Source organism: Notothenia rossii, assembly GCF_949606895.1.
Source record: "Notothenia rossii genome assembly, chromosome: 5".
Classification (NCBI taxonomy): Eukaryota; Metazoa; Chordata; class Actinopteri; order Perciformes; family Nototheniidae; genus Notothenia; species Notothenia rossii.
The window spans coordinates 78,969,111-78,975,536 of NC_136903.1; the positions used below are offsets into that span (position 1 = coordinate 78,969,111).

Sequence of the window (6,426 nt, forward strand, 5' to 3'; positions counted from 1 at the left end):
GCTTTAGATCCTTTCCTCTGGCCCTGTGTAATGGAATAACTGATCAATAGTTGTAGGTGTTTTTGTTTTTCCTCCAGTGCTTGCACCAGTAAATGTTCCCTGCATGTCACTCTGCATTAGTCCATCCTATTGCACTGGTGCACAAAGTGCTGGTGATCTTTGTTTAGCAACTGTTGTTTAATAAAGCATATAGCGTATAGCATATAGCTATATCCAGATCCTCCCCCTTTGATTTATAAAAATATATATATTGTATAGTATATGTATACATGTCTTTGTTTGCCAATCTGTACTTAGGTTTGAGCTCCTTGTATTTTGAGTATTTTGATTTTCTGTAAAAAAAAAACCTGATCTTTGTTTCACCAATTGTATTTGATATCTTTATTTACTAGATACTTTACTTATACATATTTACAAAATATAATCTTCAACTTATAAATCAGTCTCAATCATGGGGGGTGGGGGGTTATTTACAACACAGCAACACATCAGCCCCACCTATACCAGAGCAACATTAAAGTGCATTACAAATTATTATCCAATGTAAATTATTCTGAAATGAGCCACTGACATTCTGCATGATGACGACTTTTATGCAATTTGTTGATGGTTATACTTTTGTATAATTATGTAAGCATTCCTTCTATCACACATACAGTACTTTTTTAACCGAATAGGCCTACTTTTCATACCACTGCAATCAAACGCAACCTTTGCAGTGCAAGCTAGCCTTCTGTCGCTGAGTTGGTCATGAGATTCTACTGCATTGCTCGTTTGCTAGCTAACCTCCATTGTAAACAAAGTTCTGCTGCAGGTGAAGTCAGTATTTCATTAGCCAGTTAACTTACCTGCCACCCGTTCACGTTGCCTCATGAATATTGGACAAGGAATAATCGCGGTTGTTCTATTCAAAGCTACTGTTTTGATAGTTGTTGGACTGCTTGGCCTCCACTTCAATACATAATCTGGAGTTCTCTGGAGTTTGTTTTGTTGGGACTTTGCGACTGTGACAGCTTCTCTAAAAGGATCTACCCTCTGCTCAGAAACCTGGGACGGTCTGCTGCTTCCCATCAACAAAGTAAGGGGCTTACTGTTTAAATTAGCATGTGAAGTAATTGGCTCTGTACCGTTGGTCTCTGTGAGGTGTGTGTGCTTGGCAATGTTTTACTCTGAAATCTGCTTTTCTCAGCTCACTGAGCTGCATTGTTATGGTTGTTGTGTTGCAAGTGTTTATTGGTTGTTTGACACATTTATTCGAATGCCTGATTGTTGTGCGTCCCTTTTGTTAATGAACCTAATTTAGGAATATAAATATTAATGTTAGGCTATTGTGAGTTATGGACTGAATTGATTTCCCCTCAGGTTACATGCCTTTTTGTTATTGTGAATCTTCTATTAGCTCGCTGTAAATTCAGGTCGCAGGTAAGAGGTTAATATTGAATATTCATTGTCTTTAGGGATCTACCCTATTGTCTCATTGTTCATTTATAATTATCAGGGTACTTGCCTTCAGCAATGCACACCTCTGGTTCCCTTGTAATATTGGCTTCATGGGGAACATAACGAGTTACTTTAAGTGTAGCAGAAATATTTCAGCGAGCTGTTGGTCAATGTGTCATCTTGCTAAACAATTCTTGATTTTAACTGCTGTGCTTCTGTCGATACTGCTGCTGCACTCAGCTGCACTCATTGCTAAGGTTAAGTACTGATGGCTTATCACCCTACATAACACATCTAAAGAAGATGTTCTTAAAACAATGCCTTTTTGTTGAGCTTAAAATGTAATTGTTTTGTTTATATGTCTACTATGTGTTGACGATCATCTGATTCATATGTGTATGTTTCCATCTTGCTGCTTGACATCAGTTTAATAGCTAGGTTAAGATTGATCCATCTTGATTCCTTATAGGTGCTGTATTCCCCTTAGATGTCAGAGGTGGTAGATTCCATACAGTAAATTGTGTTGAGATCTGTATCTAATAATGTGGTTCGTTTTTGTCGCTCCCAAATGTCTGCTTTGCTGAGCTGATCTTGTTGTGTGGGTTGTGATAAGGTCAGGGCCAAGACACAAAATATCAACTCTCAAAACAAATTCCATGTGTTTCGGCTGAACTGAACCAAAAATAATTGAGTGAGTTTACTCAATGTTAATTTGGATTCAGTATGTCTGAATGAACTACAGGTTGTGGTTGAAGCCAATATGGATACCACTTTTGGGGATTTTCTCTGACAATGTGCTTTGAATCATTTCCTGCAACAGCGAGCCTTATGTATAGAATACGTTCTGTTTTGAAGTAAAAGTCATGTGCGTTCAGGAGGGTGCAGCTAATTATTATCGAGCACAGATTGAAGTATGATTGACAGGTTACATCTACAGCTTACCCTTGATGGTAAAGATCCAGGCTCATCTTTTTATTTGAGATTTTAGTTGGTTGATTCTCTGTAGAAACAGACGTGGACTTTCAAGTACACTAATTAATTTTCAAGGATTATAGACTTACTTGTCTTCGCTACTTGTTTGCTGTTGCTCTTACTAATGATCCTTTTCTAATCACAGTTTGCACTTCCTCGTTTCTTTGAAAACCCTGGAGTATACATCTCCAGCTAATTAGACGGAAAGCTAGGGAACTGTGGCCCATTGACCAATTAGAGTATTGTGGGGCTTATACTTTGTACCTTTTGAAAATTCAAGTGGTGCAGATGATATGAACACTCCCTAAAAACTCAAAACTATTTGTAATCTTTGAAAAATAACTGCACACAACATTTTTATGACATGGAAATCTTGTAACTTTATTTTTCTCCAATGGAACTGAATACCTACAGATGCTGTGACCTCTGTGTCATCTCACATGTATTATGTTGTTTATCATATCCTGTATCACATTGAGTTAATCGCCTAAATGCGGGGTCTGGGGGACAAAAAGCTACTGCCCTTTTTGTCTGGGTACTAGTGCCCTTTTTAAAATGGCAAATCAAAGGACGGCTTGTTGGCTGCATGTGCCACTGAAATAGAAGTCAAGTCATAAATTGGAACTGATTTCAGCAAAAATGTTTTGTTTGATAATGAAAAGGTGGTTGTAACTCTTTCACTTTGTGATCTAAGTATCTTTCATTTGCAACCACGAAACCAGCTATATCTGTTTCTTTGGAAAGTTGAACTCAAAAACACAAAACTTTGTTGCCTTGTTTCTGCGCTCCCTGTCAAGTGTTATTTCCAAAACTTCCCCAAATTAAGACTCCAGCACCAACTCGCATGTGGTTTTACCCCAAAGGTCCTCTGTATGTAGGTCATGCTTGGCACCCACTGAAATGTTGCACATCCTCACCAGGTGTGTGATTCTCCCTAGCTGTCTATTCTAGCTGCATGTAACTCCTGAACTCCCCCTTATATTGTACAGAGTGAGGCCTGTTCCCCTACAGAGGAACCTTGAATGATTGTATCTGCAGTTTGCTGCACTACCTGCACACTGTAGCCAAAGGGACTAAACGTGTTAGTTATCAGCAGCCACATTCTCAAGGACAGTAGCATTGTGAGGTATTGTGGTCACATTTAATACTGAAATATTTGTCAAGTCCCTCAAGAATGCCGCGTTCCAATTATTCCTCCTCATAATATCCTTGTCCCATAATTTACCTGTGTCACCTTTTTAGATACTTTAGTGTAAAGAACTTGAGCTCAAACAAAGGACACAGCAGACTTTAAAAACATAATAAAACATGCAGTCTGCGATGGGTATGTAGAATAAAAACAGACTGACAACAGCATTGGCAATTAAAAAAATGACACAGGGGTGAAACTAGTTTGAGAAAATCCATATTTTCATTAATTCTCTAACTCTAATTTCGGAATACAGCTGAGGACATAGAGGGCTTATGTAGAAAAAGGAACCCATAAAGCCACACGAAAGAGACACAGACTGGCACAGCAAACAGGTTTAGTGAAAACTCTCTTCATAATAAAAGCTTCTCTCGTGAAAAAGGATTTTCACTGGGCTCTGTCACATTCTGTAATCATGCAAACAACATCAGACTGTTGCTTTACTCACAGTGTTTGCTTTGGTCTTATCATTGTTAACTATGATGACACATTTTTCTTATTCAATTTAATGTTAAACTTATGATGCAGGAATGTCATGATGCTCAGTAGTACAAGCCCTGAATTTAGAATAATTAATATTATGCAGGACTTAAATGGCCAGTGAGTGTGTTTTACTGGAGTTGGCATCTTGATGATGATAATAGGATGGGATTGATTATTTCACTCATGGACTTTTTTCATCTACTCATTGGCTAAGACATCTGTAGGGTGACATTTCTGATTAAGTTTACTTTCACAGTCGGGTTTTGGCTGCTCTGAATTTGTTTTCAGGGCTCAGTTAAGGTGCTCAAGGCTGAATTCAGCTGAACATCTGTGATATTAGCCACTCATTGGATGACTCGAGCGACTGCCAAGTCATATCAATTCTTTTTTTGGCATTGGTCAGATCATTTATTACATCCCAGCTGCCTCTGCCATCATCCTCTCATGTTTGGAGACTGTAGGCACAACAGCAGCCCCTGAGTACGACAACAGAGCTGCTGCAGAAAGGCCAACCTGCTGCGCTCTGCCAAAGCACACGTGTTGTTTGATGCCCGCCTTGCATTACAACACGATAAGGGCAAAGAGCAAATCTAAAATAGATGTGGCAAACTGTTTTAGGGTTTCATTTCAGTGAAACACTCTGGCTTGAGTAGAACCTGTGGGACAAACCTCTTAGAGTAATTGAATATTAGAAGTGTTTTGATTACAAATTGGGATGAGAGATTCTCCGTTATTGTTTTGAATTCTTAGTCTTTTCTTAATCTGAATCTGTCTACCACTACGCCTGGGTTAAAAAAAATGAATTTAATAGTAAGCTGTCAGTATTGATTGATTATTGTATTTAAAGATGGGGAATGTAACTCCTTTTAAAAACGTTGAGGCGGTCACCTAAAGAGAAAATGGGACTTTTTTCACCACCTTCGAAATGTCCCAAAAATGCAATTGCCTAAATGAGTGGGACGGTGCCAGATCTTTATTCTTTATTTTACTACATTATCATTTGGTTAAAACATTCAAAGTGACCTTAAACAAAAAAATAAAAACAAATGATCGTTTATCAACCTTATCATTTAATTAAACCCAGAAAAAATTGACATTAGAGGTAAATCGTTCATTCCACAAATGAACGGCAAGTTGGCAACAACAGGGATGTCCTTCTTCCATTAAACTGTGCCTGTGAAAACACAAATTATGTTATCAAAAAAAGTCGAAACGCAATGCTCCAAGTTTGTCAAACTTTTGAATGTAATCAAGGGTTGGACATCAATGATAAGGGCTTTAAAAGGTTTATTAAATTAAGCGATTATGCAAAAAACAGAAAAGTAATTCCAATATTCAATCAAATCATATTCCGTCCTATGTTGTTTTAGACCAGAGTTTCCAGGATTACAATTTGTAACAAAGTCAAGAGACAAACCTTGAGACGCCTCATGAAAATGAATTTTGGGACATGAATAAGTCTTGTACCTTCTGGTCCGGCAGCCATGCTCTATCCCTCGATGACAGCTTTCTCTGCATCAAATTCCTGTGCAGCAGGGCCGTGAACAGAAGAGACCTCCAGTCCGATATAATTCTCTTCATGCTGGAGAATCCACGCTCTCAGCAAGATGAGCTCATGGATGATCAACACTTGTGCGACCTCCATTGTGACCTTCATATGCTCAAACTGATCTCCTGTCCAACAGCATCCTGAAGCAGCCGCTGACACATTACCTGGGGTTCAAGGTGCCTGTAGCTAAACAAAGACTTGCAGGTCTGGAAACTCCCTCTAAACTGCCGTGACAAAAATAAAACCCCAACATATTGCAAGTAGGGGAGGGAATTATGGTTAAAATCCTCCACCGTGGTATATGTCATTTTGTATCGCAATATCATACTCATTCTGAATACAATTTAAGAAATGGTTTTAAAATAACCTAATTTTAATGCATCAAAATGAATATACTTTTCTTTGGACTTGATTCAATATATAAAATGTGTAAAATATATGTAATATTTACAATGAAATTGAAAACATACATTATTCAAATAAAAATATAACATAACATTAAAAGAATATTGCTTGAAATATAATCACAGCACAATTTACCTTACAGATTTTCAGTAAAATGATCACAAGTTAAAGACTATCTAATTTTGGACTTGTAGGGCTTACATAAATGCCACTATTATAAATAAAATGTTGAGAAGTTCATTAATAATGTTATTAAACAAAAATAAATGTTACCAACCTGCATTGCTATAAGTTACCGTGTTGTTGATAGTCTATCAGAGACCATCTGCTAGGTATTCAGCTCTTGAAGATTGTCCAACTTGAAGTGAACAGGGAGCAAAGCCTTTCA

The 6,426-nt window shown here is 37.7% G+C and overlaps 1 long non-coding RNA gene across 1 annotated transcript; it reads right to left on the reverse strand.

Moving 5' to 3' along the window:
* Positions 1 to 5,096: 5,096 nt before the first annotated feature.
* Positions 5,097 to 6,426, reverse strand: LOC307040793. The gene is made up of 3 exons (XR_013808612.1): positions 6,316 to 6,426; positions 5,552 to 5,857; positions 5,097 to 5,258 (listed from the first exon to the last, which is right to left on the reverse strand). It is a non-coding gene; the product is annotated as an uncharacterized lncRNA (long non-coding RNA).